The sequence below is a fragment of the Lynx rufus genome, unplaced genomic scaffold (assembly GCF_022079265.1).
Source record: "Lynx rufus isolate CCGP_SWC_20201006 ecotype Redwood Valley unplaced genomic scaffold, mLynRuf1.p SCAF_2, whole genome shotgun sequence".
Classification (NCBI taxonomy): domain Eukaryota; kingdom Metazoa; phylum Chordata; class Mammalia; order Carnivora; family Felidae; genus Lynx; species Lynx rufus.
The window spans coordinates 52,867,265-52,881,976 of NW_025814834.1; the positions used below are offsets into that span (position 1 = coordinate 52,867,265).

The 14,712-nt window shown below is 39.8% G+C and overlaps 1 long non-coding RNA gene across 1 annotated transcript in view; it reads right to left on the minus strand.

Moving 5' to 3' along the window:
- Positions 1-12,281, minus strand: part of LOC124516541 (uncharacterized) — a 166,876-nt gene extending 154,595 nt beyond the window's left edge. Inside the window, exon 1 of the long non-coding RNA XR_006963063.1 lies at positions 12,217-12,281. This is a non-coding gene — a long non-coding RNA (uncharacterized LOC124516541). The remainder of the gene's footprint in view (positions 1-12,216) is intronic.
- Between the last annotated feature and the right edge of the window lie 2,431 nt (positions 12,282-14,712).

The following is a 14,712-nucleotide window of genomic DNA, read 5'->3' on the forward strand; positions in this document are numbered from 1 at the left end:
TAATAAAAACCCTTGAGAAAGTCGGGATAGAAGGAACATACTTAAAGGTCATAAAAGCCATTTATGAAAAGCCCACAGCTAACATCATCCTCAACGGGGAAAAACTGAGAGCTTTTTCCCTGAGATCAGGAACACGACAGGGATGCCCACTCTCACCGCTGTTGTTTAACATAGTGCTGGAAGTTCTAGCATCAGCAATCAGACAACAAAAGGAAATCAAAGGCATCAAAATTGGCAAAGATGAAGTCAAGCTTTCGCTTTTTGCAGATGACATGATATTATACATGGAAAATCCGATAGACTCCACCAAAAGTCTGCTAGAACTGATACATGAATTCAGCAAAGTTGCAGGATACAAAATCAATGTACAGAAATCAGTTGCATTCTTATACACTAACAATGAAGCAACAGAAAGACAAATAAAGAAACTGATCCCATTCACAATTGCACCAAGAAGCATAAAATACCTAGGAATAAATCTAACCAAAGATGTAAAGGATCTGTATGCTGAAAACTATAGAAAGCTTATGAAGGTAATTGAAGAAGATTTAAAGAAATGGAAAGACATTCCCTGCTCATGGATTGGAAAAATAAATATTGTCAAAATGTCAATACTACCCAAAGCTATCTACACATTCAATGCAATCCCAATCAAAATTGCACCAGCATTCTTCTCGAAACTAGAACAAGCAATCCTAAAATTCATATGGAACCACAAAAGGCCCCGAATAGCCAAAGGAATTTTGAAGAAGAAGACCAAAGCAGGAGGCATCACAATCCCAGACTTCAGCCTCTACTACAAAGCTGTCATCATCAAGACAGCATGGTATTGGCACAAAAACAGACACACAGACCAATGGAATAGAATAGAAACCCCAGAACTAGACCCACAAACATATGGCCAACTCATCTTTGACAAAGCAGGAAAGAACATCCAATGGAAAAAAGACAGCCTCTTTAACAAATGGTGCTGGGAGAACTGGACAGCAACATGCAGAAGGTTGAAACTAGACCACTTTCTCACACCATTTACAAAAATAAACTCAAAATGGATAAAGGACCTAAATGTGAGACAGGAAACCATCAGAACCTTAGAGGAGAAAGCAGGAAAAGACCTCTCTGACCTCAGACGTAGCAATCTCTTACTCGACACATCCCCAAAGGCAAGGGAATTAAAAGCAAAAGTGAATTACTGGGACCTTATGAAGATAAAAAGCTTCTGCACACCAAAGGAAACAACCAACAAAACTAAAAGGCAACCAACGGAATGGGAAAAGATATTTGCAAATGACATATCGGACAAAGGGCTAGTATCTAAAATCTATAAAGAGCTCACCAAACTCCACACCCGAAAAACAAATAACCCAGTGAAGAAATGGGCAGGAAAACATGAATAGACACTTCTCTAAAGAAGACATCCAGATGGCCAACAGGCACATGAAAAGATGTTCAGCGTCGCTCCTTATCAGGGAAATACAAATCAAAACCACACTCAGGTATCACCTCACGCCAGTCAGAGTGGCCAAAATGAACAAATCAGGAGACTATAGATGCTGGAGAGGATGTGGAGAAACGGGAACCCTCTTGCACTGTTGGTGGGAATGCAAATTGGTGCAGCCGCTCTGGAAAGCAGTGTGGAGGTTCCTCAGAAAATTAAAAATAGACCTACCCTATGACCCAGCAATAGCACTGCTAGGAATCTACCCAAGGGATACAGGAGTACTGATGCATAGGGGCACTTGTACCCCAATGTTCATAGCAGCACTCTCAACAATAGCCAAATTATGGAAGGAGCCTAAATGTCCATCAACTGATGAATGGATAAAGAAATTGTGGTTTATATACACAATGGAATACTACGTGGCAATGAGAAAAAATGAAATATGGCCTTTTGTAGCAACGTGGATGGAACTGGAGAGTGTGATGCTAAGTGAAATAAGCCATACAGAGAAAGACAGATACCATATGGTTTCACTCTTATGTGGATCCTGAGAAACTTAACAGGAACCCATGGGGGAGGGGAAGGAAAGGAAAAAAAAAAAAAAAAAAAAAAAGGACGTTAGAGTGGGAGAGAGCCAAAGCATAAGAGACTGTTAAAAACTGAGAACAAACTGAGGGTTGATGGGGGGTGGGAGGGAGGGGCGGGTGGGTGATGGGTATTGAGGAGGGCACCTTTTGGGATGAGCACTGGGTGTTGTATGGAAACCAATGTGTCAATAAACTTCATATAAAAAAAAAAAAAACTAAAGACATTGCCTCTTTGAAAGGTGCTGCTAAGAGAATAAAGAGACAAGCCACAGACTGGGAAAAAGCATTTGCAAATCATATGTCTGGTAAAAGACTTGTATCTCAGTAAGACACATCCCAATTAAAAAATAGGCAAATACTTTGAACAGATACTGTACCAAAAAATGATATGCATGTAGGAAATAAACACAGAAAAGAAACTCAACATTACATGTTATTAGGGAAATGCAAATTAAAACTACAATGAGATAACAGTACACACCTATTAGAACTAAAATTAAAATTCTGACCATAACAAGTGTTGACAAGTCTAAGGAATAGCTAGAGCTCTCCTACCCTGGTGGTGAGAATAACAAAGGCGCAACGACATTAGAAAACAATTCGGCAGCTTCCCCCAGTTTTTAACATATGCCTACCATGTGATCCAGCCATTCCATTCCTCAATATTACCCAAGATAAATTAAAACATATATCCATACAAAGCCCTACACAAATATTTATAGCCACTTTATGTGTAATAGCCAAAAATTGGAAGCAACTCAAATGCCCATCAGCAGGTGAATGGATAAATGAATTATAGTGTATTCATACAATGGAATACCAGTACGGTGGAATGCTACTTCTCAGCGATAAGAAGGAATGAACTATTGATAAATGCAACAACATGGGTGAATCACAGAATAGTTAGCATGAGCAAAGAAAAGCCAGACCCCCCCCCAAAAAAAAGGTAAAAATATTATTTCAAATAGCTGTTTAACCTTTTTGAGTTATATTTTGTCATCGTAAAGCTACAGCCCTGAAACCCTTTAAGTACGAAAGAAACTTTCCATTCATTATATCAAATCTTTCCATTTATATACAATTCTAGAATATGTAAACTAATGCACGGCGACAAAACAGCATTTTGGTTGCCTAGAGACTAGTGAGGGGGCGGGAAAAATGAAAGGAATTAGAAAAAGTATGAGGGAGCTTTTGGAGGTATCATTAAGTTCACTCTTGTTTGTGGTGATGGTTTCACAGGCAAATACATATGTCAAAACTTACTACATTTTACATTTTAAATATGGGCCATTTATTTTATGTGAATTATTTCTCGATTAAGCTGTTAAGTGGAAAAGGAAATGCAGGAGGATGAGGAAGAAAAGGAGTTAGAGAAGCATGTTTGCTGCAGATCTAAATGTGGTACTCACTAGTGTGTGGAAGGTACCTAGGAGGAATGAATGAGGCCACCTAGGGAGAGAGGACTCAGAAAAGAGATGGGGACCTGGGATTCTGCTTTAAGAGACACCAAAATTTAGATGATTAGGAGAAAGAGGTTCATGACAAACTCTTTGGTCTTCTTACGTTGTTTAAATCCAACCAGTATCAAGTTTGAAGTATCTCATCATCATTGTTTTCACTACAGGCTGAACCAGTAGGAATACAGATTTATGTAAGATAATTTATAACTTAGCAATTACTGTGTCCTTTTATACATGTTCCTTTTCATCAGTCCTTAGCATTTCACACAGTTATTCATCTTAACTTATAGAAGTTGTCTTTTGTCCCCAATGTTAACTATTTTCAAAAGTGCCACTCAAAACTCTCCACTATAGAGAAAATATTTTCTTATATTTCTATGATACATGCTAGCATATTCTGAAGATAAAATGCATTCTAAATTAATGTTAAACTAAGTGTTTTACTTGCCAAGTATCATCAACAGAGTATTGATACAATGTAGTCACAGAAATGCAGGTGTGAACATTGTCATTTTAATGTTTTTAAGCATTTATTCACTTTGGAAAGAGTGTGAGTGGGGAAGGGGCAGAGAGAGAGAGAGGGAGACACAAGATCTGAAGCAGGCTCCAGGCTCTGAGCTGTCAGCACAGACATAGCCCGACACGGGGTTCGAATTCATGGACCACAAGATCATGACCAGAGCCAAAGTCAGCTGCTTAACCGACTGAGCCGCCCAGGCAGCCGGTGAACACTGTTGTTTGAATTGATACTCATGAGATATGTGTGTGTCCAAAATCAAGCTCATCAGAGTTCAAAAATAAGTAAAATTTGTGTCTAAGCTTAATATAATTTATTCCAAGCGACTCTTTAAATTAACTTTGTCCATTCTATGTCTATTTTGTTATATTAAAGTGATAGCCCTGAAACCTTCTAGATACCACAGGAACCTTTTAGATGAAATCCTCAGAAGTGGATCAGAACTGGAGTTTTTATTTCCAGAAACAAAATATGAAGGGCACCTCTTCCCTCAATCTTCTCTCTAGCTCAGACTACCGGCTCTGCTTCTTCCTGCCCATTATCAGGTATTTCTGCAGGTGCTGTTCGTGCTCCCCGGCTTCAATTCTGTTCCTCTCAGCCAGTCACTCTTCTGAAACTGCTCTCTCAACACCCCCATGAAGTCCCAGGTACCAGCTTCCCTGAGCTCGCTCCTGTCCCCCATCACTGAGCTTTTGCTGCAACCCTTGACATGAGAGATGGCTGCCATCTTCTCCCAACCCCCTTTTCCTACTGCCGGGTTTCCACCCTTCTTACTTAGCTGGCTATTACTTTTCAGTGTCTGAGCTTTTCCTTCTCAGCTCTCATTTTGAATTGGCCTGCTTCTATTTTCTACCCTTTTCTTTCTCTTCTCTCTTCCTGGACAATCTTATCCCCCATCCCTCCAGCTTCATAAACTATGTGTAGTTCTGCAAAAGAAAGACAACTCTCCCTTTTGGAGCCAAAACATCTCTGCCTGCCTCAGTTTCTTGGCTAATTTGTACTGGATCTGGAAGATGCAGACCAAGACACTATGTTATTTTTAATGGCTCAGAAGTCATGTCCATTCCACAAGAAGCAAGTCTATTAACAAGGAAAACACTTTGCTCTCACTATCCGAAAGTAGAGTGCTGCCATGAAAACTTTTGTAAGCCAGAATGGAGAAAAGCAAAAATGCCATTACCGTTAATTTACATGGAAAAGATGTTGAGCATTCCTAGACCTCAAAAATAACCTCTCTCAGGCTTTTCTGATACCTTAGGAAATCTTAAATGGAAGCACAAAATACACCTAGATGAAGCACAGATACTCTCAGACACAGTTCAAAGCTATGGCGGCTCGATGCTGAGATACTGGGCGTGGTTCCTGGGAAAGAGCTTGGTGGGGCCTGCTCTCATTGCTGGGGTGCACACAGCCTCTATCACTGTGAAACAAACACTGCTATTTTTGGTTTTTGGCTTTTCTAAAAGCAAAAGTTCTCTTCATATTTCTCTCAGTGAAAACAGGTACCAGTATAGGTCTCAAGTGAAAGCAAAGCGGCACAGACAGACATTCAAAATGAGGGGGATACCTGTAACTGTGTCCTAATAATATGTAAAGTGACAGCCAATCAGTTCCGATATCTAACACATTTACTTGAGAGGTTGCTTTCAGGAAAACAAGCAAAAACAAACTTATGGTTATCGCTTACTGAGCAGTATATAAAACTTGTGGGGAAAAGCTCTAGAAAATGAAATACAAGAAAGATTCTGAACTTCCCACTTGGCCTAGAGCCAGGGCTCATTCTACATGAATCATATAGACATCCTGTCTAGTTGAAAGTAAACAAAAGTAAATTAAGATATAATTTGCAACCAGAACATACACCATTATGCCGAAGCCCAGAGAAGCTCTATTCCTCATATCTGGGACTCTTCAGCATCCTAGATGGAGCCGACTTTATGCACAGACTTTTGCAGTATCACCCGCCCTGGACAAAGCCCAGATGTATCTACAGTGAGGTCCATTTTATTGGTTGAGAAACCCAGAGGATTTGGAAAGGCTTTATTCATGTAGATGACATTAATGGAAGAATATGTCTCATTGTCACAGAAGCATTTTGCTAAACAAAATGATTCACTGAAGAAATTCTTCAACAAAATCATAGTTTATGGATAATAAAACGTATATAATTTGTATCTATGTGTTCATAATCATGTAAAATTAGCCTGTATGATTTTTTCATTTTTAGGAACATTTTCTTTGCATGTTCTAAATAAAATTTTAGTGCTTCTAGCTGCCATTATCTGAAATTATATATCGACCTCAATCTTTCAATTTTCATCAGAATATTCATGTTTGCATGTGGTAAAGAAAAAAGTGTCTGTGTGTGTGTGTGTGTGTGTGTGTGTGTGTGTGTGTGTGTGTATAGGAAGAATATAAAACAGAATGGAATTAAGAGATGGTAGAGAAATTAAGCATTTATTCAAATTAATTTTGCAATAAGATAAATAATGTGTGGGTCATAAAATATTAAAAGTTTTACTCCACACAGCAAATTTTAGTTATGAAGTTTTTAAATTCTTAAAGATCTCCATATTCACAGGTAAAAATGCTTGCATATTGCTCATTATGTTTCCAGCAATACGCCTATTTTTATTTTTTTAGTTTCATGATTTTCATACCTGAATCACATTAAGACATTTAGTGAGCTTTCCAAATTAAATTATGTTTAAACATATTTCTCAGCACTTCCTATTATTTAGAGAGTAGCAGATAACATCAGTACATGTGTATAGTTAAAAGAAAGACATTCTGTTTGTTATTCTTTGGTGACCCTTTACTGAAATGAATTATATTCATGTAGTTTTAACATGAGAACAGAAAATTATAAATCTTAGAAGAGACTAGAAGTATGGAGTAGATAGGTCAATGACATTTATAAAGAACATTATCTTAAACAGCTGTCCATTAATATGCTTCTGAGCATGTTGCTTGACAGACACATTTATAATACAGAGAAGAGTCTGCTAAGGCTTTTATTTCAATTACTGTAAAGATTCTCCAGGGTGACTCTAGGTGTTCAGGATGAAAGGCCATTGTAGTTAGTCAATACATCTTCTGCTACTAATTTTCTCTACTAATAAGATTGAGGTATATTATTTAATTGTTTTAAGTTCCAAGACCTTAAAAAGGGTGAAGATGTTAGACTTTACAATTAAGCAAAACCCTAAGGTACTGGAGGGTTCTCTCTATAGAAACCTGTCTTGTCAAGAGTCATTGAGCTGAAGTCTAATGTCTATACTGACGCTTGTCAGAACATGACTGGAAGGACTGCCACATGTTAATACTGAAAGTAAGCTTCTCAGCTCATCAACACATGTAAACTTCCCCAAAATTCTGAAAGCATGGGCTTTCAGCATGGCTTCCCTATTTAAGAAATCTAGCTCATTAATTTTAAAAAGGACACTGCAAAGCGCCCCCCCCAACTCCTCCCTACCTCCACCTTTTCAGAGGAATTCATTTAAAGCAACAAAAGGTAAAAGGTCAATCATGAGACCACAGGAAGAGCAGCAGCCTGACTTACCCCTCTTTATATACTGCAGATTTCCTCCAACGTTGCTTAAAAAAAAAAAAGTGAAAGAGTATTTCCATTTTTTTTAAGTTTTTGACATATTTCTTTTGAGCTTTGCCAGTTCACACAATCAAGACTTCTGTCCTAAACAAGTGATTGTCAAAGCCCAGTATTTGTAGCGAAAGAAAACAATTACTAATACCAGCAATTTGTTGCTGATTGATGATTATTAAGAACGCATGTTTGAAATTCAGAATTCTTACATGGTGTTACATGGTGTTAGTCTATCACCCACCTTATGTCTCCTTTTCATATTATGCACATTTGTTTTTGAGAAAAGGAAAAGAGTTTGGTTTTATAAATATGTTCATGGAAGAAATTGCTTAAGAAACCTACAGCTCAGAAAAAAATTCTTAGGATTTCCCCCCACCCCCAACTTCAGGATTTAAACGTCTTTTTCTCCTCTCAGAAAAATAATTTTTGAACTAACTTAAAAATGTCCAAATGGTTTGTGGTATGTGTTGGCTCAGTTTCTTTGTATTAGCATAATTTTTAATGTTCTTCTCAAGTTATACCACTGATGTTCATCTTTTTTTTTTTTAAATTTTTTAGAGAGAGGGCGCCTGGGTGGCTCAGTCGGTTAAGCTCCTGAGAGAGTGTGCAAGTAACAGGAGAGGGGGAAAAGGAGAGAGAGAGAATCTTAAACAGGCTCTACACTCATCCTAAAGCCCAACATGGGGCTCAATCCCACAATCCTGGGATCATGACCTGAGCCGATATCAAGAGTCAGTCACTGAACCGACTGAGCCACCCAGGCATCCCCTTTGATGGTCATCTTTAGAACAGTCATAAGCCAGAAACCCTGTAAAGATAGGACAAGTAGCACACTTCTATTGTAGCAAAACCATTTGTGTCTTCTAAAATCAGTCACTATGAAATTTTATCTTTCCTTCAGGGAGCCTAAGTTTAGAATTAGTATCCCTAAATTATCCTATTTAAAGTGAAGACAAATGGGTAACTGAAAACTGCCATCCAGTGTCTGTGAAAATAGGACATAATCCCACCCTTAGAGCTGGTAGGAAATACAACCAAGACTAATGAATATAAAGCTCAGATGACTGGAAGCCATGATAAAATGGATATATTCATTCTTACCTGAAAATACGTTTTTTCCTGGTCATGAATTGTATTGTTAATGATTCAAACCGTATATTCTGCCTCCGCTTTCTTGCGTTTCTAAGACAATGAGACTTTATTTTCAGAATGTATACCATTTCTAACTCGATGTTTTTCCCCCCCAAATTTCTGAGAGTTCCATAGAGTTCTTTTTATGTATGCAAACATGTTACCATTAATCACTGTTGTCAGCCTCCCAGGTGTACCTCCCTGGCTCAGGAGCCTTAAGGTCCCTAGTGAACCATAAAAGGCCCAAGCAGTCAAGAATCAATTTCATAGTGTTTCTTCAGAACTCCCCAAAGATGATGGGTAACAGCCACAGACCATCAAGGACTCATTGCATGAAAAACAAACGTAAAGTACATAGTAAGAGACAAGTATCTTTTTCAGAGAATGCAAGGAGATTTTAAGTGGTAGACAAAGGCAAGACTTCAGTATGCTTCCTGGAACCTCTAGCAGAATATCAACACTGACTTGCAAAGGAGAGTCTTTAACTGGGGCGAAATCAGCCAGCAGGAGTCAGAGGCTGACACTGTCAAGATGGGGGTGGGGAAGGATGCCGTGAAGCATACCCACCAGTGCACACGAAGCTGTATCTCACACTGGCAATTTTTTAGTTGCCTTTCAGCCATCTTTCAACCTTCTGACTCCCTTTCCACACCCTGCTCAACCATCATCCTGCACACTCTTCCCCAGATAACCAACCGTTACAATCTGGCAAGCTATTTCTGTACCCATTCTCATGAAATCGTGGATAGATAGAAGCTGTGGTCACTGCTTAGGGTCCTGTCATATACACATTTCTGCATCTGCACTTCTTCCTTAATCCATTTTGGAAACCCTTCAATGATATCAATCTAATGCATTCTTCTCCATAGTTGGGTAAGACTTCATGTTATATCTCTCAATTCATCTGAGCATTCTCTTACCAATGGGCATATTCCTGCTGTTTATTTGTTCATCTGCTACTATCCAAAATTCATTCGGGCAGCAGGTGTTTATTAGATGCCCTCTAGCACTTAGTGACTTCTAGGAATGGAGCAGTGAGCAAAGTCCTCACCCTCACAGAATACCCATTCTAGAGAGGGGACAGACAACAATTTATCCTGCAACATAACGTTGTATTTTTCTAAAGCTAAATAAGGAGATAGAAGTTAGAGAAAGTTACTTATTACTTTAAATGCGGTGGTCAGGATGGCCTCTCTGAGGGGCTAACTGATCAGAGACCTGAAAGGTTTGAGGGAGCAGGCCAGGGACAGTGTCAAGAGAAGAGCAATCAGGTAGACGAGAGTGACTGGGAACGGATGGCAGCGCATTGTGACTGCTGTGTGATGAGGCACCAGGATGGAGGCAGACAAAGGGGTCAGCAAGATATCCTGCCAGGGGCCCGGATGCTGTGGGGTGTGGCAGGCTGTGGTAGGCAGTTTAGAAAATACCACAATAAACGTCACAGATCTCGCTAGATTGGCTTCCAAAAAAGCTGTCACAATTCACATTTCTACAGGCCTTCTAGGAGTGTATTTTTCCCTGAAACCAGGTGCAATTTTCTACCTTTTAATAATCTGATGTGTGTAAAGTGATATTTTATTGTTACTTTAATTTTCATCTCCCTGTCTCCCGGGGGAGTTGAGCATTCACTTACTTCTTTCTGTCTACTTGATAAAAACACAAGAGCACTTGCTGTGTGACAAGCCCTGCTGTTAACAATTCATATGAATTATCTCATATAACAACCCAGTGTGGTAGAAACCATTACTTTACAGTCATGGAAACTAAGGCAGATGGCAGTTAAGCATCTTATCTAAGATCACATACTTAGGTAGCCGTGGATTAAGAATTTAAATGTCGGCATTTAGGCTCTAGAATCTACACAGCTTTTTGCCACCCATTTGAGTTTGCCATTGATTAAAATCCACACATAACCTACAAAGTATCAGGAGAAAAAAATCTTTGCATATAAAATCTATACACATGCAAACTATTCTTGTTAGTTTATCAGGACTGTCAACCCAAAGAGAGGTCTAGATATCAGATCTACCAGTGAGAAATAGGACAGTGTTGCTGTGAAAAACAAAATCATCTCAGGTTGGGAAAAAAAAAAAAAAAGAAATTCTGGTGTAATCTCAGGTCCAATGGCCTCTACAATAGTTGCCGGAGCCAGACCTGGAGACTTCAAATTGGCACAGAGAGAGCACCAAACTATTGGATGGGATAGGCTGCTAAGAGGCCCAACATGTATCACACAAGAAATAACGGTCTAGGTTGGAAGGAAGTGGTCTCTTAAATATGTCAAAATGCCAACTTTCAACTGTAATTATAATAAAATAGTTTAGGTCAATAAAAATGTGTACAATGTGTAAAAATCAAAATTAAAAGGACATTTTAAAATTATCATTGTTCAATCTTTTCTCAAAACATCTGGTCTTATTTCTTAATTGATACATCTTAGTTGATCAACCTTACATTCTGTGAGGGAGGAAAGGGGAAAAGTGGAAACAGCCTGAAAAAATCACAAAAGCCCTAAAGCTCAATGGGTGGCAAAGTCTTGAAGAACACGAACCACAAGTACGTGTCAAGTCTATGTTGCTTTTTCATGGCAAGGCAGGTTTAAGGATCCCTTAATAATCTAACACAATATAGGAAAAAAACTGCTTCAAACACTGAAACCTACAGAATTTGTAGATGATGATAAAACACTCATTTAAAGAAGTCATGTACTGGAGTCCCGGGATGGCTCAGTCGGTTAAGCGTCTGACTTCGGCTCAGGTCATGATCCCACGGCTCATGAGTTCAAGCCCTGCATCAGGCTCTGTGCTGACAACTCAGAGCCTGGAGCCTGCTTCCAATTCTGTCTCCCTCTCTCTCTTCCCCTCCCCCACTCACACTTCGTCTTTCTCTCTCTCAAAATAAATATTAAGAAAAATAAATAAAAGAGCCATAAACCCCATGTTCACCAAAAGGAAAGTAAGAAAAATCTTAGACATGATACTGAATCCACCCCAAGTTTACAGCCCCTGATGGGGGAGAAAAGAGGAGGCCCGATGAACAACAGGCCTTTTCCTTTGTGGGTTATACTAATTTAAGTTTTAATCTGCACTTTGGGTTTAAAGATAGACTTTTAGAATGAAACAGCAAGAAGAAAATCTTCTTAAAAGCCAAGGAATTAATAAAACTTCAGTTATATTTTCTAGCCATCATCTGTCTTTTAAAATTCCAATAATCTCCCATCAAAAAATAAAGCATTTCCTCTTGTCTAGACAACATAACCTGCTTCCTTCTCAGGGCATTTGGGACCCCAGACTCTGTCCCATTTCACTCACGCTGTCTATGGCACCACAAAAACAGGGCCGTAAGTCCCTTCCACGCCCCAGATAGGGAACCCTGCGAAGCGGTGCTTCCTTCCTAGCATTCTTGCCCCAATGCCTTTATCAGATTCTGTTTTGAAAAGCATTTGTTCCTGTTCTGTTTTGTTTTTTTTAACTTACCTTCTGAAGTTTCATCCCTGTGACACCTGACAGTGGCTTTGGGTGTAGGCTAACTCGAAAAGAGAAAGCAACAAGTAGTGGTTAGGGAGGTGGCTTTCTGTGGAGCAGACAGATTGAGCAATCTAACACAGAACGTGCCAAGTTCAGGTCAGCCGCCAAAGAGTAAAACTGAAAAGTCAACGGTAGTGTAACATCAGGTGGCTACACGTTTTCACTACATCCACACCGAGAGTAGTGAAGCATTCTGGCTGCATAATTTTAATTACAGACTTCTGCTTTTTAAAAATATTTCTTCCAGCTTACAAAGATTTTTATAACTGTATTCTTGAGAAAGGGAAGCCTTCTTCCTGTAAGCTATATTATCCAGGAACCATGATATGCATCTCTTAGAATGCATCGCTACTGCATCTTCTAAGTACCTTCAGGCAAGGATCCGTCTTGTGTTTCTTCGCATTCCTCATGATACTGGCACAGTGTGTTCGCAGGAGGTGAAGGTGTGCATGTACATGTTGTTTGCTTGTTGGTTCATCCACTCATCCATTTATTCGTTCATCTAATTTATTAGCCATACACATACTAAACTTCTCCTCTTCGTGTCTTGAGGCCATGACCACAAATAAAACATAGTTCCTGCCTTCAACGAGGTCATAAAATCTAGCTGGGGAAAAAAAACTGAGCAAGTAACTGTGACTATCGTGCGAGAGATAGGATAATAAAAGTGTATACAGAATACATTGGGCCCCAAGTGGGGAGATGGGCAATCTAACTGGAGTGAAAAACTTGATCAAAGGAGATTTTTAAAAAAAAATTTTTAATGTTTATTTATTTTTGAGAGAGAGAGAGAGAGAGAGAGAGAGAGAGAGAGAGAGAGAGAGAAAATGAATGGGGGAGGAGCAGAAAGAGAGGAGACACAGAATCCGAAGCAGGCTCCAGGCTCCGAGCTGTCAGCACAGAGCCGACATGGGGCTCGAGCTCATGGACCGCAAGATCATGACCTGAGCTGAGGTTGGACGCTCAACTGACTGAACCACCCAGGCGCCCGATTAAACGAGATTTTTAACCATTGGTGAGACTATTGTGTGGGCATTTTCCGTGCAAGGATATGCTTTCCCCACTGGAGGCCCCTAGTGTATGTACAGATCCAGAGGCACAAAATAGCTTAGCATGTTTTGAGAACTGCAGACAGCTCTATACTGATAGAGTACAGAGAATCCCGACCACAGATGACATGGAGACATCAACAAGATGACGTTTTAATGTCAGGAGGCATTTCTCTCATAACAAAAATAAATGGCAAGCGTACCCATGTAACACTTATGAAATATTTTAAAGATCGATCATTTTAAAGAAAATTGTGAACCAAATGTATCAAGGTGCTTTCAATAATATAGCCCATGCCAGGGGCGCCTGGGTGGCGCAGTCGGTTAAGCGTCCGACTGCAGCCAGGTCACGATCTCGCGGTCCGTGAGTTCGAGCCCCGCGTCGGGCTCTGGGCTGATGGCTCGGAGCCTGGAGCCTGCTTCCGATTCTGTGTCTCCCTCTCTCTCTGCCCCTCCCCCGTTCATGCTCTGTCTCTCTCTGTCCCAAAAATAAATAAAAACGTTGAAAAAAAAATTAAAAAAAAAATAATATAGCCCATGCCAAAAAAAAAAAAAAAAAAAAAGATGTTGGCAGATTTTTACAATGGTGAATGTTCTAAATGCTACCTCATGAAATACATTTTAAAATTCTAATCCCTTTTGGAGAAACTATATCCACTTTATTTTCATTTAGCATAATGACTTAGACCTAATAGAAAATCACAGTAGCTTTAATAGTATCTGGCACATGGTAGGCACTCAATAAATAGACGTTAATGGAAGGACCACATACAGCTGCATTTGGCAAATAAAGAAATGCTTTGTGTACTGACCCTGGCTCTCCAGCTTGTACCTGCCACTGCTTCTTTGATACGTAGTCTTTTTCCCTTGGGACCCCTGGAGTAGCATTCTCTTGGTCTCTTTCTGGTCCCTCCTCCTAGCCAACATTTCCTCTATTCCACAGAGAGCTTGAGATACTTGAAAATGTGGTCTCTAGGTGTGTCCGGGACAGTTTGAAGGATACAGTCATCGCGCTATTGACCTTGGACATGCAAACCAAAGGAGCAGAGCAGCCATTATTGCCATCAGTGGCAACTGAAAATGTGCAAATCTAAAAGCGGAAAGCAAGAGCTCCAGGAAGCAGATAACCCATTTACTTTGTGCTCTGCTCTCTACTGTTTGGGTTCACGTGGCTAGGGGGCAGGGTGGTAAGGACACTGAAAAAAGTGCAGGAGAGAGAAGAGAGTCATTCATGAACAGAAGGCAGTCTAAGGTAGACATGTAAATTCTCAGGCCAGACCCAGATACTATTTCAAACTACAGAAGTGCCCACTCTTGGACCTTCCTGCCCTACTTAGCTCACCATGTCTTGGCATGCTGCCAATCACTCCCCATCCTCTTTAGAACCTCTTTTCTC